This window comes from Solanum verrucosum, unplaced genomic scaffold, assembly GCF_900185275.1.
Source record: "Solanum verrucosum unplaced genomic scaffold, falcon-dt-bn FXZP01000114.1, whole genome shotgun sequence".
In the NCBI taxonomy this organism is placed as follows: Eukaryota; Viridiplantae; Streptophyta; class Magnoliopsida; order Solanales; family Solanaceae; genus Solanum; species Solanum verrucosum.
In genome coordinates, this window is record NW_026020769.1 from 139,939 (window position 1) to 165,980 (window position 26,042).

General features: G+C 38.7%; 2 pseudogenes; one reads left to right on the top strand and one right to left on the bottom strand.

The window, feature by feature from the left end:
• Positions 1 to 2,191: 2,191 nt before the first annotated feature.
• Positions 2,192 to 6,035, bottom strand: LOC125812814 (mediator of RNA polymerase II transcription subunit 20a-like; annotated as a pseudogene).
• A 2,682-nt stretch (positions 6,036 to 8,717) lies between these two features.
• On the top strand, positions 8,718 to 15,031 carry LOC125812815 (uncharacterized; annotated as a pseudogene).
• Positions 15,032 to 26,042: the final 11,011 nt, after the last annotated feature.

The following is a 26,042-nucleotide window of genomic DNA, read 5'->3' on the forward strand; positions in this document are numbered from 1 at the left end:
TAAGAACCGGACCCTACACTTGGGAAAAGTATAGGAAAATATGGGTTAGTACAAAAAATGCACTAAGTATGATAGCCATGCATAAAAACCTTGAAAACATGCTAAAAGGGACATTTTATTTGAATGTATGCAATTTGCTAAGTTAAACCATTATTTTGAAGATAGTGTAAAAACACAAGTCATAAGCATATGAGACATCATAATAAGACATAGACTATAAGTATAAGAGATAACAACATAGTCATAGACATAATCCATACATAAGTCATCTTAACATAACATAAGAGAAACACATCATAAGTCACCTCAGGTACAAGCTTGTGCAATGCATGGATAAGATCCCATAATCCTACCCATGCTAAACATGTCACTTTAGGTCCTCATTCATACTCCTCATTCTTTAAGTCTCATCCTTAACTTACTTCTTATAGACAAGGGAGCATTCACCTTTACTCACACATGTATTGGAAGGGACTTCAAGCTACAATCCCAATTAAGTATACATCATTATATAGACCATCATAACATAAGAGGGACGTACCATAACTACCCTCAAAGCATACTTGTGCAATGCATGAATAAGATCCCATAATTTCACCCATACTAAGTAAAACTTCTTGAGTAGCCATAGTTCATAATTCATATTCAATCATAGTGGGAATAAGCCTTAACCGACATAGACTACGTGAGCATAACATGGAATCCGGTGTCTCCCAAACCAAAAAGGATTGTCCTACTTGCCTAAGGTAGAACCATTATCTTAGCTTAGTGTATCCATTAGCTAAATATCCTACGTGGGCATGTAGTTTATGGGATAAGGAGATTATTACTAGATACTCGGCCTCAACTCACGTGAGGGCATCCATCTCAAGAGATTTCTCCTCGAAACCCGGCCTCAACTCACGTGAGGGCTTTCATCTCATATCAATATCCACTCGGTGGTTAGCATTAATCCCACAGAGTACTTGTGAAGTCATAACCTCTTTCATTAGGATAGCTCATTAGATCATGAGTTAGAATGACCTTTCACCATCTATGTCTACATATAACATTAGATTCAATTCAGTGAGAATAGCCTTTCAACCTTAGAATCATAATATTGTGAGAAAACCTTTCACAACATGCCATATTCATACATAGGTGTGTAATTGAGAATAGCCTTTCAATAACACACAACAAGATCATAATCATAATATGGAGTTTCATGGGTTATTGGGAGGATTCAACATCAAAACCATAGGAAATACTTAATTCATACATAATATATCATAAATCAATCATTAGAAACATTTTTGAAAGGAACCCATGAGTTTGAAGTCAAATCCTAACTTTTGGGGAAATCACTAGTTTTGAAATTGAATTTGAAGGGACTACATGGATGAAGATTATCCATGAATGAAGGACTACCATACCTTAGCTATGAATCTCCAAATAAATTGAGTAGAGAACCTTGCTTCTTCAAACCCTATCCCGAACTTCCTTCTTCTTCTTCCTTGAAGTTTTAGAGAGAGAATATTTTTGGAGAAGATGAACTCTTTGGGATTTGATTAGGGTTTTGAGAAAGAATGAGTGAATGGGTGTATTTTCACTTTAAAATGACTTATATAGGTGTATAAAAATAAGGCAAAACGAATCCACTTTTATAGGGCTTAAAAAGGAAATACCCAAAACACCCCTCACTTTAAGTGAGTTGCCAAGGACCACGTGGGCATCCATGAGCCGTGGTCCCATCCGTGGTCTTGAGGAAGTGGTTAGGCATCTTGTGCCTTTATCCCACAAGCCTAAGGCACCTTCACGAGGGGATCCATGAGCCGTGGTCCCTCTCGTGGGCCTTGAGGCAGTGGCTTGCCACTTCCTCACAATGCTCACACCACCAAGGCATGACCAAGGCCCACGAGCCATTTCATGGCTTGTGTGGAGGGCCACTTTTGGGGAAGCCTAAAGGAGGCTACTACCTCCACCTCCACGAGTGGCACCACGACTCGTGGTGGCCACCACTGGTCGTGAATGCCCTCATGGTCATGGGGCAGTTCCTTGGCAAGGCTTGGGCAGCCTCTGCCCTTTCCCCTTTGCCCTTGGCCCTAACCCTTTTCCTTGATGTTAACCCTCACATTTAGCTCTAGTTTAGCCTACTAGTTTCTATGGTGTTACGATATCTCCCCCTTGGGAACATTCGTCCTCGAGTGACGATCTAAACACCTTTGAACGAGAATGGACCACATACGTCCACAAAGTTCCGAATATGATCATGGGGATCCTCATGAGCCAGCTCTCCATATAATCCTTTCATTTGCAAGAGTTGCAACATTGTGCTAGTGACATGGAAGACATCATTCCCTACAGCCGGAGGTAAACGTATAACACCAACGCCACCCAATTTAATTAGGTTATTGACATCATTCAGATTTTTGATATCATCTTGGTGGCCAAGTTGGCTACCATTGCTCCTATTCACACTTATCTCGTCCTCTGTTAAAAAACAACAAACAATAAACACAAAACAAAGTGAGTCGATTCAACTGCAACACAAGAAGATCTTAATATTAACTTCAATAAAAGAATTCTAAACACCACTCCCCGACAACAACACCATTTTTGATAAACTCTCAATTACACCTCATGCAATAATAGGTGTAGACGATCGTAATCTAGTAAAAAACCCAACAAATGAGTTGGGGTCGAACCCACAAGGAGGGGGTACAAGTTTGAATTCAATTACAAATATATAAATGTGGTCTAATCGGTAATAGTAATAGAAATTATTGATTACATTTTGATAAATTGAAGGGGTTGACAACGAATGTCAGATGGGGGGATTGGTTGTCAATTTGCAAATAGAACAATTACCAAAATAGGATATCAACAAGTAAAGAGGAATTCTCGGGAATGTAATTGATTATAGGCTAATTTAGCTATATGGGTAATTGGAATTTACTAACAATTGCTAAATCTTAGTAGGTAGGCTAGACTAGAGATGTAATAGCTAACTCGAACAACTATTATGATTCAAGCGAGTTCTCTCGAAATTCGACAAGCTTAACACTAAAAACAGCCCAAAATCTTAATTTATCTACTCTCCCCAACTAGATAGGTAGAATTGAGTTTAGAATTTACTCTCTAGAGCTGAACCTACATCAAACCAATAACTACAATCATGAATCGAAAACCTTGGCTCTCAAACCTCTTTCTCAAGCAATCCTAGAACACTAAGTTAGAATTGCATTTGCAACTACAATCCATAGATTAATACACATCTATCGATTAAAACCACTTCAATTAAGCATTTAAATCAGTAAAAAACAATACTCATAAGCTAATTAAGTCAATAATCACATGATCACACCCCAAGAATTGAGGTTTTAGCCACACATCATAAAAAGGAAGAAATAATTACCAATTATGTTAGCCATGAACTGGGTAATGGTACCCAAGTCTCTACATTGCTTCAAATCAACTTAATTCAAAAAATCAAATTGCAATTCCTCAAAACCAAGTCTCAAAAGCTCTAAGTTCTACAATGGAAAATCCAGAAAAACTGGATGGGACTCGACTCAGATTCTACAATGCTTGGATATCTTTTCTACTTTTCAAATTTGAATTTATAGTTTCCCAAATTTTGACCTTCATGACCATTAGGCAAAGTAAGTTGAGCACCGCCGACCAAGTCCGCAACGCGCCCTTTGTTTCATTCCACCACTGGTTTGCCTTGAATCTTTATCCTCAGGGTTCTATGACTTAAGGTGATCAGGGTCGAAGTCGCTTATCCATTCAGCGGTCCGCTGACTGTCCATTTCCATCGCCAAGTAGGTTCTTCCCATGGCTGGCATGCTGGAATTTTAGGCGAGCTAAAGAGTCACTCACCGAGTGGTCTTGGTGATCACCAGGATTACCTTCCTTCAATTTCTTCAGCCTTTTTGCTCCTTTTTGCCCTATAATGTCCTTTCCTTGTTTCTCAGCCTTCATTGCTATAAATCAACACTTTAACATCAATTTAGAGCATAAATTAGGCATCGAGGACACTTAAACTATGAAAACAAAGCCCTAAAATTTTAGACTCATCAGCTACCATTTGAGTTATGATGCTATCATATTGTACAACTGTGTGTTGTGAAGGGTACTGATCAGACATGCCATACTCTACAACATTTGGTTCAATGTGCACAAAATGACCTAGTAATGTTCTTTTCCCAAGAACTTTCTTCCATATGTCGAAGAATTCACCCATAATATAGTGTGATGTTTATCATGAGGAAATCGGTAGATACTCAATCTGTAAAAGAAATAAACATCATGTGAGGCCAACATGTTCATAATAGAAACTGTTTGAATTTGTGTTGTACCATTGCAATGCAATGCCAATGTGGAGAAAAGTACTAGAAAGTTATAATACGTTCTAAGATATTTCATAAAACTCTATATGGATCCTTACTCACCAATCCTTGGATGAATGAGGGTTGTGCTCGAGAGGCTATGAATCTATTGGACCTGTCAATCGAATTGCCCACAAATATCTACAAATATTGACTTAATTCTTATCCATCCCATCATACCTTCGTCTTTTTCATCTCTACTTCTTTTAAGGTGAAAATAAGTAGGAATCAATGTACTTCATCTAGTCACATCAGTGTCTCAAGTAAACATATGTTTATGTGAGAATCTTTTAGCATTAAAAATGACAAAAGATGTAATTATATTTTTTTAGGTGAAGCGAAATAAATGAATTTCTATTCATTCAACATAAAAAGCATAAAAGATCATAATATATCAATGTTTTAAAAAAGTCTTAGCAACATAACAAGAATTCAACTGAGAATAATATCTAAAAGTAATTCATACCTCCAGAATTATTTCCCTCGAGTTCTTAGAGTTTATTGGAACAAATTTTCCCACTCCTAGCCTGAAGTCACCAAGTCGAGACTGAAATCCCTATATGGGACAAATATTTAAATGAGTATTACGAAGTAGTGCTCTGTTAGTTCTTTTCTCGAATTCTGAAATACAAACCAAAGAAGTGCAAATAGTGGTAAGTATCAAAATTATCATCTACAAATCACCATAGAGAACATACGATTTTTACCAACAATATATAATGTTTTTGTTATTGTAAGAAAATTCTTGATCAGTTCAATGAATGAGTTGTTGGTAGGAAAAGTCCAACTGGATGACACAATTCTATAAGAATTGAAGCCATATTTTATGACTGATTGACAATTAGATGAACTAATATTTAGTATGTTATCATCTAGAAGTTCTTCAATCTTCACATTTTTATAAGGTAATAGTAATATTAATGTGGAGATGTTCTTTAATTTTCTTAAAATATTGAAGCACAATACATGCAGATACTATCACTTATGGACTCTTCAATTTACAAAGTCAAAATTGTGGATAGTACTATATCAATTAATCATCATCCCATAGTAAGAACAATAGTCATTAGCAAATCTCACTAATATAAACTTCAAAAATTAAGTGAAACCCTTATTTTCTAAGACTGCAAGGTCTCCATTATCATCTGAATAGATGACTCTGCTTCGACGATCAATCGTTGCCCTCTAATTAGCATAAAATACTTGTTGGGTTGTTCTTGAAGTGAAATCCCCAAATAGTTTTGGGGAAACTCCGATGCATTTTCTTGTTCTATTAATAAAAAAAATCACCCCACTATCAAATCTCTTACATGAACGGAAAAGTACTTTTAAAAAGTCAACTTTACAACGAATCGAGAGGAGAGCAAAGATCTATCCTTTATGTTGTGTTTACAGACATATGGTGTAGTGGAATACCTTTGAGTATAGGCTTATAAAATCTATGAGTATTTTCCATGTTCCATCTTTAACACCACTAATGCTCTCAGCACAGTGAAATACTTCTGTCAGTATTTGAGTGTTGATTGTTGTGCCTGCATTTGGCATCCAGTACAAAATTCTAACAACAAACAAATTAATAAATTAAACACATAAACATACACATCAAAATATATAAATAAAGTTATGTTTCTAGTAAATTTAAAATCGTTACCATTTGATTGGCATGATGTTTATTGCAAATAAAGTTTCCTTTTTCTCTTAGTGAAATATTCACTTGAAAATATATGAAAGTATTCACCTTTATTTATAGCAGGACAAGTACCTTGAACATAAACCAATCAATTAACTTCATGTCGTATATATTAATTTTGTTACTAAAATTTCAACAAACTTACCTTTTTTTCCCACTTATATTCATTAGGTAATTAAATTAATATTTTTCTTCTAATTTGCCTCAAAGATACTAATAGAAAAATATAAATACTAATCCTAAAATGTAGTTCTAGATATTATTTCTCGGGATTGTATCTATTCTATAAAAATATTTCTCTTAATTAATATACCTATTTTATAAGAGAAAAATCTTTGCTTAAAAGATTAAAAAACAAGTCAAAAATTTCATGCACAAATAATTTTTTTATTAAAGTAAATTAAGGACTATCTTTATTCCATCTTATATGATACATTATATTTTTGTTATACTTATTAGGTAATTAATAATAATATTTTCCTTCTAATTATTGTTGAATCAAGAGTTTCTCCCAATCTCCCTCGAAGATAGAAATAGAATAATAATAAATTCTTAAATATAGTTCTCAATGAGATTTTCTTAGAATGGTATCTAGTCTACACATTTTTTCTATTCATTAATATACCTTTTCTATATGAGAAAAATCTACACTTGAAGGATTAAACAAGTCAAAACTTTCATGCACAAATATGAATCATTTTAATTTGAATTAAATCTATCCTATCTTTATTTCATCATAAAGTGCCAATCCTAATGTAGGAGTCAAATAAGTTTTATGCAAAAATTCTTATCTAGCTTAGGTATTTTCAATTATAAATTTTTTGACTTATGTTACTTTTTTTTTTAAAAAAATAAATATATTTTTTATAAAGATGGTACAGATAAAAATTGTCAACACCACCAAACTATAAAAATTTATATAAAAGCCAAGAAATTAATTGATTTTCCCACATCACCTATCATATACAGAGTGTTATATTGTGTTTTTATATTTAAAAGAATTTACTAATGTAAATATTTATTTATAAAAAGTTCTTAATTCTTGCTAGTGAAAGATCAATCAGGCAGGACAAAATGTAGACCAACTTTTATATGATCATTCAAGTTCAAAATAATACGAAAGACCCATTTAGACCAACTAATTTTAACTTAGTAACATATAAGTTCAGGTATGATATTAAATTTTATAAATAAATCATTTACAAGATTTGATAGAGGTGATGGAACTGATAATAAGCATTTGATGTATTTGAAGAAAATATTGATTAGTTGTTCTCTTACTAAAATACCCTAAAAATTGTTGAAAATTATATTTTAAAACTAATGGAAATCTACTTAATTACACAAAAATTCCTTCCATATTTACTAATTCTTCCTATAGTTCAAAATAATTACATATTGTTTCACTAATTAATAATTTTATAACAGATTCCATATCCGATACACGTACATACACATATTTTGTCTCCAGATATACAGTCCTTAGACCCAAAGTTCAAGTCCATAGACCCCAAGTTCAAGTCCAAAAATTCACTAAGTCTGTATCCTTTCTATGGAAGCCATCTACGTCCCGTCCGATTTCCTAGGGCTTGTCTTGGCTACTCGTAGGTCAAACATCAGAAACTTAATTTTTTCAAAAACTTAACTCAACTCTACGACTTCCCTTCTATGTCTCATAGAACTTCCTATGGTCCATCGACAAGACTCGTAGTTATTGCCTCAACAAATTTTCTACACTTTTCCTTTCCAACTTGACTTTCCAAATTCTAAGGTTTTATACGGTGCATCCGATGTTCCATGTTTGATTGTTAAAGAAGTGTATTGGTAATCTGACTTCAGTTGTACCATTGGAATGTGTTGGTGTGAAATAGAGTCTTTCTAATGATGATATTTTGATTGAAATTCAGGTTTGTCAAGTGCGGAAGTTGAGGAATAAAGAAGTTACTTCTGTGAAAGTACTTTGGAGGAATCATTTAGTTGAGGGTGCTACCTTGAAAAACCTCGAAATCAAGAAACCTAGCAAATAGAGTCAAGTGGGAGGTCACGTGTAACGACCGGGTTCCGTCGTTATAGAAAATCTAACGGGGAAACATTTTGGGCTGAATTTTTTTTTGAAATCACTTGAGATTTCCCAACCTAGTCCAGATTTGGACAAAATCGCAGTCTATGAGGTATAGGGAAATTTGGTAGAAATTGGGTGATCTAATTATGAATTTGATCACACGAGTAGATAGATAAGTCATTAAGGAACCCGTATGACGTTACAAAATTAAATTCGGGTGAGTAGAACTCCCGAAATTGAACTTAGTGTGAATAGGTAGTTTATGAGTGTCGTTGGTTGAAGGTGTGTTGTGAAAGAGGGTCTTGGAATTATTAATTTTGCTTACTGGTTCCGTGCAAGCCGCTGTGACAGAATTATTCCGGCTAGGGCGGGGCCGCTGTGGAGGGCTGGGCGCCACCTTAGTGGGACAGTCGTGATTTAAGTTGGAAATAAACCCCAAAACGTCTTTATTCTGCAACTCTCAAACTTGAGAGCTAAGAAACGAACCCAACGGTTTTCTTGACTGTTTTCCATCATTCTTGAGGCTGAAGGTAAGATTTTCACTCCCCGAATCCATTTTTTGATCCGTAGAATGTAGTCTAATGGGTAATTATCAATGGGGGAGGGTTTTGATCCAGTAATTATGGTGGGAAAAGCTCTAATTTGGACATTGGGATCATGGGTATGATCTAGGGTTGATAGAATTGCTAGTAATTCAGGTAATTAGCTATTGTTTATTGATTCACGTGTTAAATTAATTGTTTCTAGACCAACAACAAGTGGAACGAATCCGAAAAGGGAAGAATCAAGTTTCTTAGGGAATTCAATCTTGTTTCGAGGTATGTGATGGTTGTGATTTCATGTTATGTGAAATATGTTCATTCTTGCTTCATTATACTACGTGTATGTATGCGAATGTTGCATTATTGATCACACTAGTTGTAAATGAGATAGATGAATGATGAATGCCATGAATGATTACTTGATTGTATGCTTATGAGAATATACTTGTGATTGTGATTGTGGCTTATTGAATGGATCGGGTGTTGCGTTCTGACACACTAACTTAGATCGGTTTCCACGTTCCATCATAATTATGTGATCGGTTGCCACGTTTCGGCATAAACATTGGATTGGGTACCACGTTCTGGTATGCTAACAGTTTGGGTTTCGGTTCCATGAGAGAACCATTGACTTGACATAAATGTGTATCTTAAAAAATGTGAAATTGTACGTTATTCATAAATGATGATGATATGGTATATGTTCAGTGTATGCATGTTATTATTACATTGTGATGACTTATATATGTTGCACTTAGTGGGATAGCCGCATGATCCTACCAGTAAATTATGGTTGTGTACTAATACTGCACTTGCTCTCTCTTTGTTGAGTACAGGGCAACTTCAGGCAGCTATTGAAAGGCCTCGCTTAGAAGATCAGTGATCGATTCGAATTCAAGGGTGAGCCAGTTCTTCCGGGTAGCCATGAGTTCTCTTTTCTGTCTAGGTCCACATTTCAGACTTAGACTAGTACTTTAGTTAGTCTTATATTTAGTTTGGGGTTTACCCATTTTCCTTTAGACTGTTGGTTCATTGTCAGAGTTTTGGAACATTGACTTTCAGGTTTTAGGCATTAATTACCGCAATTCGTTGTTAGATCTTTTGGAAGTTTATGGAAACTTCAGTATTTAGTGATTTAAACTTGCTTTCGTAAATTTAAGTGCTTTAGTATGTTGATTAAGTTGGTTAGCTAATTAGTATAAATGGTTCTCCCACCGGAGGGTTAGTGTGGGTGCCAATCATGATGGTCTGGGTCGTGAAAAAGTTGGTATCAGAGACTAGGTTTGTTGATCTTGATGTACCGAAATGAGTCTAGTAGAGTCTTGTGGAATGGTACGGAGACGTCTGTACTTTTTTTTGAGAGGCTATAGGACTTTAGAAAATCTCTCGATTCAAATTGGTATCTAGCCTCCTTCACTCTTTTTTCCGCAGATGGTTAACACTAGATTCAACGACGTCAGGCCCATAGCTCCCGTCAATGCTCCAGCTGAGGAATCTGCAGTGAGAGGTCGCATTCGAGGCAGGGGTAGAGGAAGATCTAGGGGTATAGATCTAGGAAGAGTGGCGCCTACTAGGGATGGAGCACCAGTTGATAATTATCCCAGAAATAAGGCCCCTCTTGCGCATCATGAAGAGGTAGAAGAGAATATCGAGGTTGAAATTATTGAAGAGGTTGGACAAGAGGAAGAGGTGCAGGCTGAGACAACATGTATTCCTCCCATAGACCCTGTGTTAGCTCAACAAATCATGTCATTCTTGAAAGGGTTGGTTGGTCCTGGAGTGCTTCCCTCTGTTCAAGCAACTCAAGCTCCCTCCAATCCTCCTAATGCTATCACTGTCCCCAAGGTAGGAGGGAATGTAGGTAATGATGCTTTCTTCCGTCCTTTATTGGGTCCTGTTATGACTGGTAATGAACATGAGATGTTGACCAAGTTTTTGAAGTTGAAACAACATGTGTTCCATGGTTCTAAGAGTGAGGATGCATATTAGTTAATCCTAGATTGCTAAGAGAAGCTTCATAAGTTGGGAATTCTCCATCAGCACGAGGTTGAGTTCGTGACTTTTAGACTTTAAGGCGAGGCTAAGCAGTGGTGGAGAGCTTATATGGAATGCAGATCTTCAGCTTTACCTCCACTTACTTGGACCCAATTTCATGCTCTGTTTCTGGAGAAATATGTGCCTAGGACTTTGAGAGATCGCAAGAAGGATGAGTTCATGGCCTTGGAGCAAGGTGGTATGCCCGTGGCTGCTTATGACGCCAAGTTCCATGCCTTGTCAAGATATGCTACTCAATTGGTGACTACTGAGGAAGAGAGGATCCGTGTATTTATTAAGGGACTAAATTCTGAGTTGCATGTATTATCTGTTCATATGACCTTTGCAGGGAGGAGCTGTATTGAGGTAACAAACTTTGTTAAGAAATTGAAATGGGTGAGGCGAGACGGTCAGGCAAAGGCATTGGCTAAGAAAGCCAAAAATTCAGGCAACACTTAGGAATCTTATTCCAGAGGTTTAGGGAGGCCAACACTTGCAGCCAGGCCAATTCAGTCCGCTATGCTCGCCTCTACATGTAATTACTCGGGAAATCCACCTAATAATTTGATTCAGGATAGCCAGGGAGTAGTGTCTTTGACGGGCATCATGCCATCTTTTGATCGTACTTGCTATAATTGTGTAGAACCTGGGCATATAATGAGATATTGTCAACACCCACGTATGACGATTTCCGCGCAGCAGCAGACTAGAGTAGTGGTACCCGCAGGAAATGGTAATAATAATCGAGGGCGTCCACAAGGTGGGTGAGGAGGAAATCAATGAGGCTGCGGAGGTAAGGGAAATGGTAATGCAGGCAGAGGAATAGTGCAACTAGGCAGAGAAGTCTCCCGTCATGATGATAGGGTTCAGTGTTATGCTTTTTTGGTAAAGAATGAGGCAGATGTGTCCGACGCAGTAATCACAGGTACTATTCTTGTCTGTGATCGGATGGCTAATGTGTTATTTGATCCGGGTTCTAATTATTCTTATGTGTCCGTGCAATTTTCCGCAACATTTGCTATGATTTGTGATATACTTGATGCCCCCATCCATGTTTCTACCCTAGTTGGAAAGTCTATCATAGTCACCCATGTCTATCGTGCTTGTCCTATTTTGTTTATAGGTTTTCAGACTTGGGCTGATTTGGTGATTTTGGATATGACTGACTTTGATATAATCTTAGGCATGACTTGGTTGTCCCCCTATTATGTGGTGCGTAATTGTAACACTAAGTCTGTAACTCTAGAAATTCCAGGAAGGGAAAAGTTAGAGTGGGAAGGGGTGTACAAGCTTAAGCAAGCTAAGAACATATCCTCCATTTGGGCTAGGAAACTGGTAGGGCAGGGTTGTCTGGCTTATTTGGCTCATATACAGAATTTTTAGGTTGAGTCTCCATCTATTGAGTCTATTCCTGTGGTGTCAGAATTTAGAGAAGTGTTTCTTACTGATTTTCCTGGTATGCCTTCGGATAGGGATATAGATTTCTGCATTGATTTAGAACCTGGTACCCGCCCCATTTCTATCCCTCCATATCGAATGGCTCCGACGGAATTAAGAGAGCTTAAGGCTCAAATCCAAGAGCTTTTTGATAAAAGATTTATTCATCCTAGTGCTTCTCCATGGGGTTCTCTAGTTTTGTTTATTAAGAAAAAAAATGGTAGTATGAGAAAGTGTATAGATTACCGACAATTGAAGAGGATCACTATTTGAAACAAGTACCCTTTCCCTCGAATAGATGATCTATTTTACCAATTGCAAGGTGCATCTGTTTTCTCCAAGATTGATCTAAGGTCTGGCTACCATCAGTTGAAAATTAGGCCGGAGGATGTGCCCAAGACATCGTTCAGAACCCGCTATGGGCACTATAAGTTTCTAGTTATGTCTTTTGGTTTGACTAATACACCTGCAGCATTCATGAGTTGAATGAATGGTGTGTTCAAGCCATTTCTTGATTCATTTGTCAGTCTTTATTGATGATATTTTGGCCTATTCGAAAAATGAGGAAGAGCATGCCGATCATCTTCGTATTATTCTGGGTGTTCTTGGGGAAAAAAGGTTGTATGCTAAATTTTCTAAGTGTGACTTTTGGTTGACTTCTGTTGCATTTTTGGGACATGTAGTTTCAAAAGAAGGGGTAATGGTAGATCCCCAAAAGATTGAGGCGGTTAAGAATTGGGTTCGGCCTAGCTATGTGACGGAAGTTAGGAGTTTTGTGGGGCTCGCTCGATACTATTGTCGATTTGTGAAGAACTTTGCTTCTATTGCCACTCACTTGACTGATTTGACCAAAAAGGAGATACCCTTCAAATGGACTGAAAAATGTGAGGAGAGCTTCCAAAAGCTCAAGACTCTCTTGACTATCGCACCTATTCTAGAATTAACGGTTGAAGGTAAGGATTTTATTGTTTATTGAGATGCTTCATATTCTGGTTTAGGTGCTATGTTGATGTAGGATAAGACTGTTATAGCTTATGGATCGCGTCAATTGAAGGTATATGAGAGGAATAATGCGACACATGATTTGGAGTTAGCAGTGGTAGTGTTCTCTCTTAAGATCTGGCGGCATGACCTCTATAGGGTTAATTGTGAAGTGTTTACTGATCATCGTAGTTTGCAACATGTGTTCATTTTAAAGGATCTGAATTTGAGACAACGAAGGTGGATGGAGTTACTTACAGATTATGATGTCACCATTCAATACTATCTGGGTAAGGCTAATGTAGTGTCAGACGCTTTGAGTCGAAAAGCGGTGAGTATGGGTAGTCTAGCTTGCTTGAGTGTCACTAAGCGACCTTTGGCTAACGAGATTCAGATCTTGGAGTCTAAATTCATGCAATTGGATATCTCAGAAAAAGGTGGGGTGTTAGATAGCATTGAAGTAAGGGCCACATTTATGGAAGAGATCAAGGCCAAGCAATTCAAGGATGAAAATTTAAATGAACTCAAGAATAAGACTGTGATTGGTAAGGTACAAGAGACCACTCTCGATGCGCAAGGTGTGCTCAGTTTTAAAGGAAGAATTTGTGTTCTTCGAGATGATGAAATTGTTGATAGAATCTCATGATTCGCGATATTCCATTCATCTGGGTGTGACCAAGATGTCCGAGATTTGAAGCGAATTTATTGGTGGCCGGGTATGAAGAAGGATATAGCGGAGTTTGTGGCTAAGTGTCAAAATTGGCAACAAGTAAAATATGAGCATCAAAGGCTTGCAGGTTTGCTTCAAAGAATGCCAATTTCAGAATGAAAGTTGGAGAGGATAGCCATGGATTTTGTGGTTGGTCTTCCCAAAACTTTAGGGAAGTTTGATTCTATTTGGGTAGTGGTTGATAGATTGACTAAATCAACCCATTTTATTCCGGTTAGAATAGATTATAATGCTGAACACTTGGATAAGCTTTATGTGAAAGAGATAGTGAGGTTGCATGGGGTGCCCCTTTCTATCATCTCAAACCGTTGTACCCAATTCACATCTAAGTTTTGGAGGAAGTTACATGATGAATTGGGCACACAACTCACTTTTAGTACCGCTTTCCAATCACAGATGGACGGACAGTCAAAGAGGACTATTCAAGTATTAGAAGACATGTTGAGGGCATGTGTGATTGATTTTGGAGGGCATAGGGATAAGTTCTTACCTTTGTGTGAGTTCTCTTATAATAATTGTTATCACTCCAGCATTGATATGGCATCGTTTGAGGAATTATATGGGAGGGGATGTAGATCACCCATAGATTGGTTCGAGGCTGGAGATGTGAAACCATTGGAGGTTAATTTAGTGAAGGATTCTCAAGATAAGGTGAGGAGTATTCAAGCTAATCTTCTAGCGGCCCAGAGTAGACAGAAGAGGTATACAGACCATAAGGTAAGAGACATGACATTTCATACTGGTGAGAATGTTTTTCTTAAGGTATCACCCATGAAAGGGGTGATGAGATTTGGCAAGAAAGGTAAGCTAATTCCGCGATACATTGGTCCCTTTGAGGTTCTTGAATGTATAGGTCTAGTGGCTTATAGATTGGCTTTACCTCCTAACCTATCAGGAGTTCATTCGGTATTTCATATGTCCATGTTGAAGACATATCATGGTGACAGAGATTATATCATTAAGTGGGACTCAATTGTGTTAGACAAAGACCTCGAATATAAGGAGAAACTGATTGCAATTCTCGATCGTGATGTCCAGAAGCTGAGGACTAAGGAGATTAAGTCCGTGAAAGTTCAATGAAAGCATCGTCCAGTCGAGAAAGCTACTTGTCAATTCAAGATCGACATACGAGACAAGTATCCCCAATTGTTCGTCGATTCAGGTACTACTCCATTCCTTCTTTAGCCTATTTTCCTAAGTTTTTCACTCGGAGATGAGTGATGGGTAAATTGGTATCGATTGTAATGACCGGGTTCTGTCGTTATAGAAAATCCAACGGGGAAATTTTTTGGGCCGAGAAACTTTTTTGAAATCACTTGAGATTTCCCAACCTAGTCCAGATTTGGACGAAATCCAAGTCTATGAGGTCTAAGGAATCCGATAGAAATTGGGTGATCTAATTATGAATTTGATCAAATGAGTAGATAAATAAGTCGTAAAGGAAACCGTACGACGTTACAGAATTGAATTCGGGCGAGTACAACACCCGAAATTGATCTTAATATGAATAGGTAGTTTCTATGTGTCGTTAGTTGAAAGTGTATTGTGAAATGGAGTCTTCCAATTATTAATTTTGCTCACTGGTTCTGTGCAAGCCGCTGTGGAGGAATTATTCCCACCAGGTTGGGGCCTCCATAGCAGGACAGTCGCGATTTAAGTCGAAAATAAACCCCAAAACAACTTTATTTTGCAACTTTTGAACTTGAGAGCTATGGAACGAACCCAGGGGTTTTCTTGATCGTTTTCCACCATTCTTGATGCTAAGGGCAAGATTTTCTTTCCTCGAATCTGTTTTTTGATCCGTAGAATGTAATCTAATGGGTAATTATCAATGAGGGAGGGTTTTGATCTAGGAATTATGGTGGGAAAAGCCCTAGTTTGGACATTGGGATCATGATTATGATCTTGGGTTGATAGAATTGTTAGTAATTAGGGTAATTAGCTATTGATTATTGATTCCCGTGTTAAATTAATTGTTTGTAGACCAAGAACAAACGGAACGAATCCGGAAATGGAAGAATCAAGTTTCTTAGGGAATTCAAGCTTGTTTTGAGGTAGGTGGTGGTTGTGATTTCATGTTGTGTGATGTATGTTCGTTCTTGCTTCATTATAATAAGTGTATGTATGCGAATGTTGTATTATTGATCACACTAGTTGTAAATGAGATATATGAATAATTGCCATGAGTTATGACTTGATTGTACGATTATGAGAATATACTTGTGATTGTGATTGTGGCTTGTTGAATGGATTGGGTGTTGCGATCCGACACACTAACTTAGATCGGTTTCCACGTTCCGGCATAATTAAGGCATCAGTTGCCACGTTTCGGCATAATCATTGAATCGGGTACCACGTTCCAGTATGGTAATAATTTGAGTTTGGGTTCCATGAGAGAACCATTGACTTGACATAAATGCGTATCTTAAGAAATGTGAAATTGTACATTATTAGTAAATGATGATGATATGGTATATGTTCGGTGTATGCATGTTATTATTATGCTGTGATGACTTATATATGTTGCACTTAGTGGGATAGCAGCGTGATCCTACCAGTACACTGTGGTTGTGTACTGATACTGCACTTGCTCTTTCTGTGTTAAGTCTTAGGCATCTTCAAGCAGCTATTGACAGACCTCACTTAGAAGATCAGTGATCAATTCAAATTCAAGGGTGAACTAGTTTTTTTGGGTTGCCATAAGTTCTCTTATCTGTCTAGGTCCACATTTCAGACATAGACTAGTACTTTAGTTAGTCTTATGTTTAGTTTGGGATTGTACCAATTTTCCTTTAGACTGTTGGTTCATTTTTAGAGTTTTGGAATATTGACTTTCGTAACTTTAAATGGTTTAGTATGTTGATTATGTTGGTTAGCTAATTAGTTTAAATAGTTCTCCCACCGGAGGGTTAGTGTGGGTGCCAGTCATGATGGTCTGGGTTGTGACATCACCAGCCCTCCACTGAGCCAAGGCACCCATCATGGAGACCGTCAAGGGCCATGAAGGACACCACGGCTCGTGGTGGTTCTTGTGGGGGCTTAGGCAGTGGTTGGCTAGGATGGCCTCCCCTCCCATGAGCCCTTAGAAGCCTCGTGTACGACCCAGGGGTACCCCTTAGATGTAACATGGCGTATAGGACCCCGAGAGACCCCATACAAGCTGCTTAACATTCATAACATAAGAAATAGAACAAAGAAAGTAAAGACAATCGTTCAAGTTCAATAGTTTTATAAAAGTAAAATGGAAGTCTAAAAGTCTCTATCTCAATAGCCATATAATACATTAGAATGAAATTTGGCCTAGCCCATACATCATGTCCAAAGCTGAAAAAAAGAAAGAAACTAAGAATGATGAGAATACGTCCTCGAAGCATGATGACTTAGCAAAGCTCGGGAACCTCGCATACAACCACTAACCAAAAAACTGAGAAACCTGACCGTCGGACCCTTTATTTGTTGAAATGTAGGCATGAGTATGTGTTAGTACAAAAAAATTTCCAAGTATGATAGCTATGCATAAATTTTTTAAATCATGCTAAAATAGGACATTTCATGACATGCAATTGACCAAGCTAAAACATGATATAAAAGGGTTAGAAACATAAGTTATAAAACATGGTCAATGCAAGCTAACATCATTTGAAACCTTTGAACACATATGAGATACTTCTTGAAGTAACTTTAGTTCATTATATAATGATGGAATAAACATTAACCGATATAGAGACAATGTGAGCTATAACATGATCCCCCGGTGTCTCCCACACCAAAAAGGGTTGTCCTACTTGCCAAAGTAATGACCATGAACTTCTAGCTTAGGTGGATCCACTAGCTAATGTCTATCTAGACAATCATCCTATGGGGTCACATAGGTAACGAATAAGAAGATTGCTTCTAGAAACCCGATATCTACTAATGGGAGTGCTTCCATCTCAATATCCTCTCGGTGATAAGCATAAATCTCGTGGAATAGTCATTTCTTACTTTTTCTTATTATCCATGGAAGGGAACATCATCTTTCCAATCCAAGCTAGGTCATTATCCATGGAGAGGTATCATTCAATAACCAATCTAAGTTAGATTTCATTAGGATAGCTCTTAATCATTGATTCAATTAGGTGAGAAGACCTTTCAACCTTAGATTCCTTATTATGTGAGAAAAACTCACATAATGCTTTCTTGTGTATATGAGAAAAATCCTTTCAACAACACAACAATAACATCATCATTGATACTTACTCTCAAAGCATTCTTAAAACATTTGCATAGATTTCATCAAAACATACATAATTCAATAATTTACCTTTCAAGGTACAAAACCCACGTTCAATCATCAACATTTAGAACACATGAGTTAGATATGGATTTCATCATAAATTCATGTAATTCTATCAAGACATGCTTAATTTAATAAAACTCTTCCTTCATAATCAAAATCCCACATTATATGAGCATAACTTGAAAACAACATGGCATGGGTTCATGGGGAAATCATCATAAAATCATATTATTTCATCAATTCATGCATAAGAGTTCATAATTTAATCATTCAAATCAATAATGAAGAGAACCCATGGCAATTGAAGAAAACTACTCAATTGGGGATTTCTAACATTGAAAATTGGAGGATTTGGGACCTCCATGAATGGAAGGAATCCATGAATGAAAACTATCATACCATAAAGCCAATTGCTAATCTTTAATGCAGGAATTGAGACTTGACTTGGAACCCTAGGTTGAATCCTTCTTCTTCAAGCTTTCTAGAGAGAAATATTAAAGAAATTAGTAAAAGACCCAACTACCTCTAAACTTAACTGTCAGACCACAACTCACGACCACGATCGACGGACCGTGGATAGGATGACGGTCGTCCTGCCCGATCGTCATTTGTGGTCAGGAACATGTGTTTGGGGGGTCTGGACAATGGACCCTCGACCACGGACCATGGTCCCACCAATGGTCTGTTGGTTTCGGCCGTGGTTCCAACCTTGTGAAGCCCTTTTTGGGTGCCATCCACGGACCACACCTACGATCCTTGGTGCCATCTACAGGCTGTGTGTGGCCTCCGTTGGTTGGATTCTACAACTTCTGAAAAATGTTGTATTACCCTCTTTTGGATTTGGGGTATTACAATATCTCCCCCTTGGAATCATTCGTCCTCGAATGAGATTCAAGCTAGTAAGAAAAGAGCAGGGGAGGAACTAACAACCCAACCATCAATTCAACTTCATCTACAATCATATAACCAAGGATGAACTATCAACTCCAAGTTAGGACCTAATTAAAACATCATAAGAGGGGTGGAACTAAATCTAACAGCCCATCATGCATGCAGTACACATACCTGAGGAGGAAACATCAACTCCAAGATAACATCCAAGGAGGGAACATTAAGTCCAAGCTAAAAACATCCTCAAAACATAATATCATGTAGTTTATATGCAATTCATACTCATATACACATAAACAAGTAGAAATCATTCAAATTGACTCATTTTCTCAAAATTTAAACTTTTCATAAATCATGCATAGTAAGGAAACCATGGAAGCATTTAAGACACATGACTCCCAAACAAAAAAAAAACCATGAGGAACTTATTACCTCAAGCTAGAGTAGGAGTAGAAGGAAAGATATGAGGATATTGGGATATCATATCTGAGATGACCCAAAAGGTTCTTAAAAATGTGCTTTGGAAGTTACCGGAAACATGTTTAGCTATATAAAAAAAAATCCGTTTCATTTTTCGAAAATACAACTTCATATTCTTGTTTAGGGGGTCAAATTGAGTGGGAAATGGGTCTAACCCAAATTTTAGAGCAACCGTATCAAATCCGAAATTTTCAAGTGAAGCCTTTTTCGAGGGTCTACTTTGGAGGGTCATATCTCCTAGAACACAAATAATTGGGTGGCCCATAACATATCCATGGAAAGCCCTTGGAGTTAGCTACCTAACGCACTTCGTTTCACTTCATTTGGAGTTCAGACGAAGAAGTTATGCCCATTTTCGTAAAATTTGTCCGGCAGGAAATGCAATTTCCATTGAGCGTTTTTACTGTTCACCCTCCTCATTTTTTTTTCTAAGTGTTGGACCATTTTTCCAAAGGGCATATGTTATTTCCTATATACCATTAGTTCAGTTCCCATCTCTAAAACATTTCCCAAAACACCTCTCCCATACTTAGACACATTTTCTCTCAAGTTCTCTCAAGAACCCTAATCCAAAACCTTCCTCAAGATTGAAGAGATTCTTGCTCCAAGTTCCAAGCTTCCATTGAAGACACTCTCAAGACCTTCATAAGAACTCAAGGTATGTGGTGTTGAACTCATGGGTCCTTCCACCCATAGTTCCTAGACTCTATTCTACTCACTAATTCATGGTTTAAGTTAAGATTCATAAATTAGTCTTGTTCTTTGTAATAATTTCCTGCACATTAAATTTTAAACATGAAAAGTGATTGTTTTGAGCATGTTGTGACTCTAGAACTTGAAACTAAATTTGGAATGGATGTGGAGATTTTCATGTGGTATTGTGGGTGTTAAAAGGTGTTGTTGTAGGTTGTTCACTGGTTTGGCTGCATAATTATTACCCTATTTTCCATGCTCTTTGATTCCATTACATGCCTTCAAGGTGTTTGACAAAATGTCCAACTATGGAGAATTGATGAATCGATGCTTTAAAGCTTGAGTTATGAGATGTATGGCAATCCAGAGATGTGTTGATGACAAACTAAGCTTGTGTATATGTTCATTCCATACGTGAGATTGCATTAGAGCCTAATGGGAAATTCCTATATAAAGTGTTGCATGACCATGCCCGGTCCGGGGGAAAAGAACCGGACAACCATGTGAGAGGTTTATATCTCACCACCTAGGATGCTTGGGGTGTGACCAACATCAACCATGTGAGAGGTTTATATCTCACCACCTAGGATGCTTGGGGTGTGAGCAACATCAACCATGTGAGGGGTTTATACCTTGCCACCAGGGTGCCCGGGTGTGAACGGCATCCCACATCCTAAGTTGGGGTTATAGATTGATTGGATCATGCATACACATATGATATTTACTATTAGTATAGATTTACTTAAACATGTTTTGACTTCACTTTGATCATGCATCCTCATATTGTTATTCATAATGCCTATGAAACTATTTCTTGTATTTCGATTGTGTCCTTGTCTATTGTTGTGTTGCACCCCGCATACTTAGTACATTCCAAGTACTAACGCATATTTTGCCTACATGATGTCACCATGTAGAGACCGGAGCTACTCTTGATCCTTCTCTCCATTCACGTGGCTAGTACGGTGCTTATCCGAGTTTGTTGGTGAGTCCTCAATGATTTGAGGGCTATGTTATGTTTCCTACTCCTATGTTTTGAGACTTTAGCTTGCAATTGTATTTTGATTATGAGGGGATCCGGTAGTATGTCATGGCCCCCGTCCTTTCTATGTATGTAGAGGTGTGCGTTGGACAAGTATTTTGTAAATGAGCTTGACTCTTGTTCTATGATGGCATTTTGAAATGGTTTTCCCTTAGTCCCTATTTCCGGATAATTAATGTTGATTGTACTTCTGCGACCGATGAAGTGTGATGACAAGTTTGAGAGGCTTGTTTGGGGTTCCTTCGGGTTCCTCATTCGCCATGTCAAGTCTAGGCCCTAGGCTTGGGTCGTGACAAGCTTGGTATCAGAGCACTAGGTTGTTAAATCCTCGGAGTCCAACACACCGCGTTGAGTAGAGTCTTAATCATGGTTGTGAAGCGCGCCACGACTATGAATGGGAGGCTACAAACGCTTTAGGAAAGGTTTCCCTTCTTCATGTTCTATGTCGTGCTTAGAGTACGATAAGGTGATTCCCCCCTAACGGGCCCGATCACCGGAAGAGCCACCCACCAATGGTGAGCTCCGTGATGCACTCACCATGCTTGCACAAGTGGTAGCTAACCAAGTGCAACAAGGAGCCCAAGCTCCTCCAACTACCACCCCGGGGGAAAGGGTGAGAGATTTCATGAGGATGAACCCTCCGGTCTTTCATGGTTCAAAGGTGGATGAGGACACGCAAGAGTTCATCGATGAGGTATGCAAAATCTTGATCATTATGGATGTTGGTGCTTGTGAGAAGGCGGAATTGGCGGCCTACCAACTCAAGGGGGTTGCTCAAATTTGGTTTGATCAATAGAAGGGTGAGAAAGGTAATGGCTATGTGGTGTTGTGGGAGGAGTTTAAACCTGCTTTCCTTAATAGGTTCTTCCCTCTTGAGCTTAGGGAGGCAAAGTTGGTGGAGTTCATGAACTTGAAGCAAGGAGCTATGAGTGTGAGGGAGTATGCCCTCAAATTTGTCCAACTCTCCAAGTATGCACCTCACTTGGTGGCCGACTCTAGGTCGAGGATGAACAAATTTGTGATGGGTGTATTCGACTTGGTTAGCAAGGAGTGTCGGTCCGCTATACTCATTGGAGATATGGATTTGTCTAGGTTGATGACTTATGCCGAGCAAATGGAGGAGGAGAAATTGAGGAAGTGAAGGGGGCACGAGGCCAAGAGGGCCCGATTGGAGAATAGGTTCCCTAAGGGTGCTAGATTTCATCAATGCCGAGGAAACCCTCATGTCAACCGGGGATTTGCTATCAATGTTCCTAGACCTCAAGGGGGAGGTGAAATGGGTTCTATGGATGTATGCCCTAAGTGTGGGAGGAAGCATGGTGGTCCTTGCATGAAGGGTTCGGGTTCTTGCTTCGAATGTGGAGAAGTGGGTCATAAGAGGTTTGAATGTCCCAAGATCCCCAACAAGGTCCGAAGTGCTAACACTACTCCTTTGGGTAGAGGTGCTTCTCAAAGTGGTGCCCTAAGGGACAATCGATTTTATGCTTTGCATGGTAGACAAGGTGTTAATGAGACTCCGGATGTGGTGACCGGTATGTTGCAAATCTTTGATCTTGATGTTTATACTTTGATTGATCCGGGTGCCACCCTTTCCTTTGTTACCCCCTTAGTTGCTAGAAAACTTCATGTCGAGTCGGAATTGTTGCATGAGTCATATGAAGTATCCACTCCCATTGGTGTCTCTATTGTTGCTAGAAAAGTGTATAGAAATTGTCCGGTTTGCATATTAAATAAGTTGTTACCTTGTGATCTTGTTGAGTTGAACATGGTGGATTTTGATGTTATTCTTGGGATGGATTGGTTGCATGCATATTATGCTTCTATTGATTGTAGGACTCGTAAAGTCAAGTTCCGATTTCCTAATGAACCCGTCCTTGAGTGGGAGAGCCGGGATGTTGTGGTGAAGGGAAAATTCATTTCTTGCATTAAAGCCCATAGGTTGATTTCCAAAGGGTGCTTGTACCATTTTGTGAGAGTCAATGATGTGGAGTCTAAAGTCCCTTCTATTGAGTCTATTCCGGTTGTTAATGAGTTTCTAGATGTCTTCCCAGAAGACCTTCCCGGTGTCCCTCCCGAAAGGGAGATAGATCTTGGTATAGACTTCCTTCCCGATACTCAACCTATTTCTATCCTCCCTTACCGTATGGCCCCAGCGGAGTTGAAAGGGTTGAAAGAGCAATTAAAAGATTTGTTAGAGAAGGGGTTTATTAGACCTAGTCATTCTCCCTGGGGTGCTCCAATTTTGTTTGTGAAGAAGAAAGATGGGTCTCTTAGAATGTGTATTGATTATCGACAACTTAATAGGGTCACCGTCAAGAATAGGTATCCTCTTCCAAGGATTGACGATTTATTTGACCAATTGCATGGGGCTAGTCACTTCTCTAAGATTGATCTTCAGTCAGGGTATCATCAAGTGAAGGTGAGGGAGTGTGATATTCTCAAGACGGCCTTTCGTACTAAGTATGGGCACTATGAGTTTGTGGTGATGTCTTTCGGGTTGACTAATGCTCCGGCTCTCTTTATGGATTTGATGAATAGGGTTTTCAAACCCTACCTTGATTCTTTTGTGGTGGTGTTTATAGATGACATCTTGATCTATTCTCGGGGTGAGGAAGAGCACAAGGGTCACTTGAGGGTTGTACTCCAAAGATTGAGGGAAGAGAAGTTGTACGCTAAATATGAAAAGTGTGAGTTTTGGTTGAAGGAAGTTGCTTTCCTAGGCCATGTGGTGTCGGGGGATGGTATTAAGGTGGATCCTAAGAAGACCAATGTTATTAGGAATTGGCCTAGACCTTTGACCCCGTCGGATATAAGGAGTTTCTTGGGTTTAGCGGGTTATTATAGGAGATTTGTGGAAGGGTTTTCTTCTCTAGCTTCTCCTATGACTAAGTTGACTCAAAAGAAGGCTAAATTTGTGTGGTCGGATGAGTATGAGGAAAGCTTCCAAACTTTGAAAGAAAGGCTTGTGTCCGCTCCTATTTTGTCACTTCCGGATGGGTTACAAGGTTTTGTTGTTTATTGTGATGCTTCCCGCATTGGTTTGGGTTGTGTGTTGATGCAAAGTGGTAAGGTTATAGCCTATGCTTCTAGGTAACTTAAGGTTCATGAAAAAAATTACCCAACCCATGATCTTGAATTGGCCGCCGTGGTTTTTTCTTTAAAGATTTGGCGTCATTATTTGTATGGGGTGCATGTTGATATCTTCACCGACCATAAGAATCTCCAATATGTGTTCACGCAAAAAGATCTTAACTTGAGACAAAGGAGGTGGTTAGAATTCCTTAAGGATTATGATATGAGTGTTCACTATCATCCGGGGAAAGCTAATGTGGTGGCGGATGCATTAAGTAGAGTGTCCATGGGTAGCTTGGCTCATGTGGAGGAAGGTAGTAAAGAGTTGGCTAAGGAGGTCCATCGGTTGGCCAAATTGGGAGTTAGGTTAGAAGGGGTGGATAGTGGAGGAATAGTTGTTGTTGATGGTTCAAGGTCTTCCTTGGTTGATGAGGTGATAGTCAAGCAAGATCTTGATCCTTCTTTGGTAGAATTAAAGGCTTCGGTGAGTAGTGGTAAGGTGGAGGTTTTCTCCCAAGGGGGAGATGGTGCCCTTAGGTACCAAGGTAGATTATGTGTTCCTTGTGTGGATGGTGTGAGGGAATGAATCCTTGATGAGGCTCATAATTCTTTTTATTCTATTCATCCGGGGTCAACAAAGAGGTATAGAGACTTGAGGGATGTGTATTGGTGGGGCGGTATGAAGAAGGACATTGCAAAATTTGTTTCGGGTTGCCATAGTTGTCAACAAGTCAAGGCCGAACTTCAAAGGCCGGGTGGCCTAACTCAAGACATTGAGATACCTACTTGGAAGTGGGAAGAAATCAACATTGATTTTGTAGTGGGCTTACCCAAGGCTAGAAGAGGCTTTGATTCGGTTTGGGTGGTGGTTGATCGGATGACAAAGTCGGCTCATTTCCTACCGGTTAAAACTACTTTCGGGGCTGAAAAGTATGCCAAGTTGTACATTCATGAATTGGTAAGGTTGCATGGGATTCCTTTGTCTATCATCTCGGATCGTGGTGCCCAATTCACTTCTCACTTTTGGAAGTCATTCCAAAGGGGTCTTGGTACAAAGGTAAAGCTTAGCACGGCCTTCCACCTCAAACGGATGGCCAAGCCGAAAGAACAATTCAAACCTTGGAGGATATGCTCAGAGCTTGTGTATTGGAGTTGAAAGGTAGTTGGGATGATCATCTTCCTTTGATTGAATTTGCATACAACAATAGTTATCATTCTAGTATTGGTATGGCTCCTTTTGAGGCACTTTATGGTAGACGGTGTAGGTCACCGGTTGGGTGGTTTGAAGTTGGAGAGGTGGCCTTGTTGGGTCCGGATCTGGTCATGGATGCTCTTGAGAAGGTAAGGATGATTAGGGAGAGGTTGAAAACAGCCCAAAGTCGTCAAAAGTCTTATGCCAATGTGAGGAGACGGGATCTTGAATTCAAAGTGAGTGATTGGGTTTATTTGAAAGTTTCTCCAATGAAAGGTGTGGTTCATTTTAGTAAGAAGGGGAAATTAAGTCCTAGGTATGTTGGTCCTTATGAGATAATAAGAAGGGTTGGTAAAGTAGCCTATGAGTTGGGGTTGCCCAAGGAGATGGAATTAGTTCATCCGGTATTCCATGTATCGATGTTGAGGAAATGTGTTGGTGATCCTAATGCTATTGTACCTCTTGAGGTTGTGGGTGTTGTAGAAGATAATTTGACGTATGAAGAAGTCCCGGTTCAGATCTTAGATAGACAAGTTAAAAGGTTGAG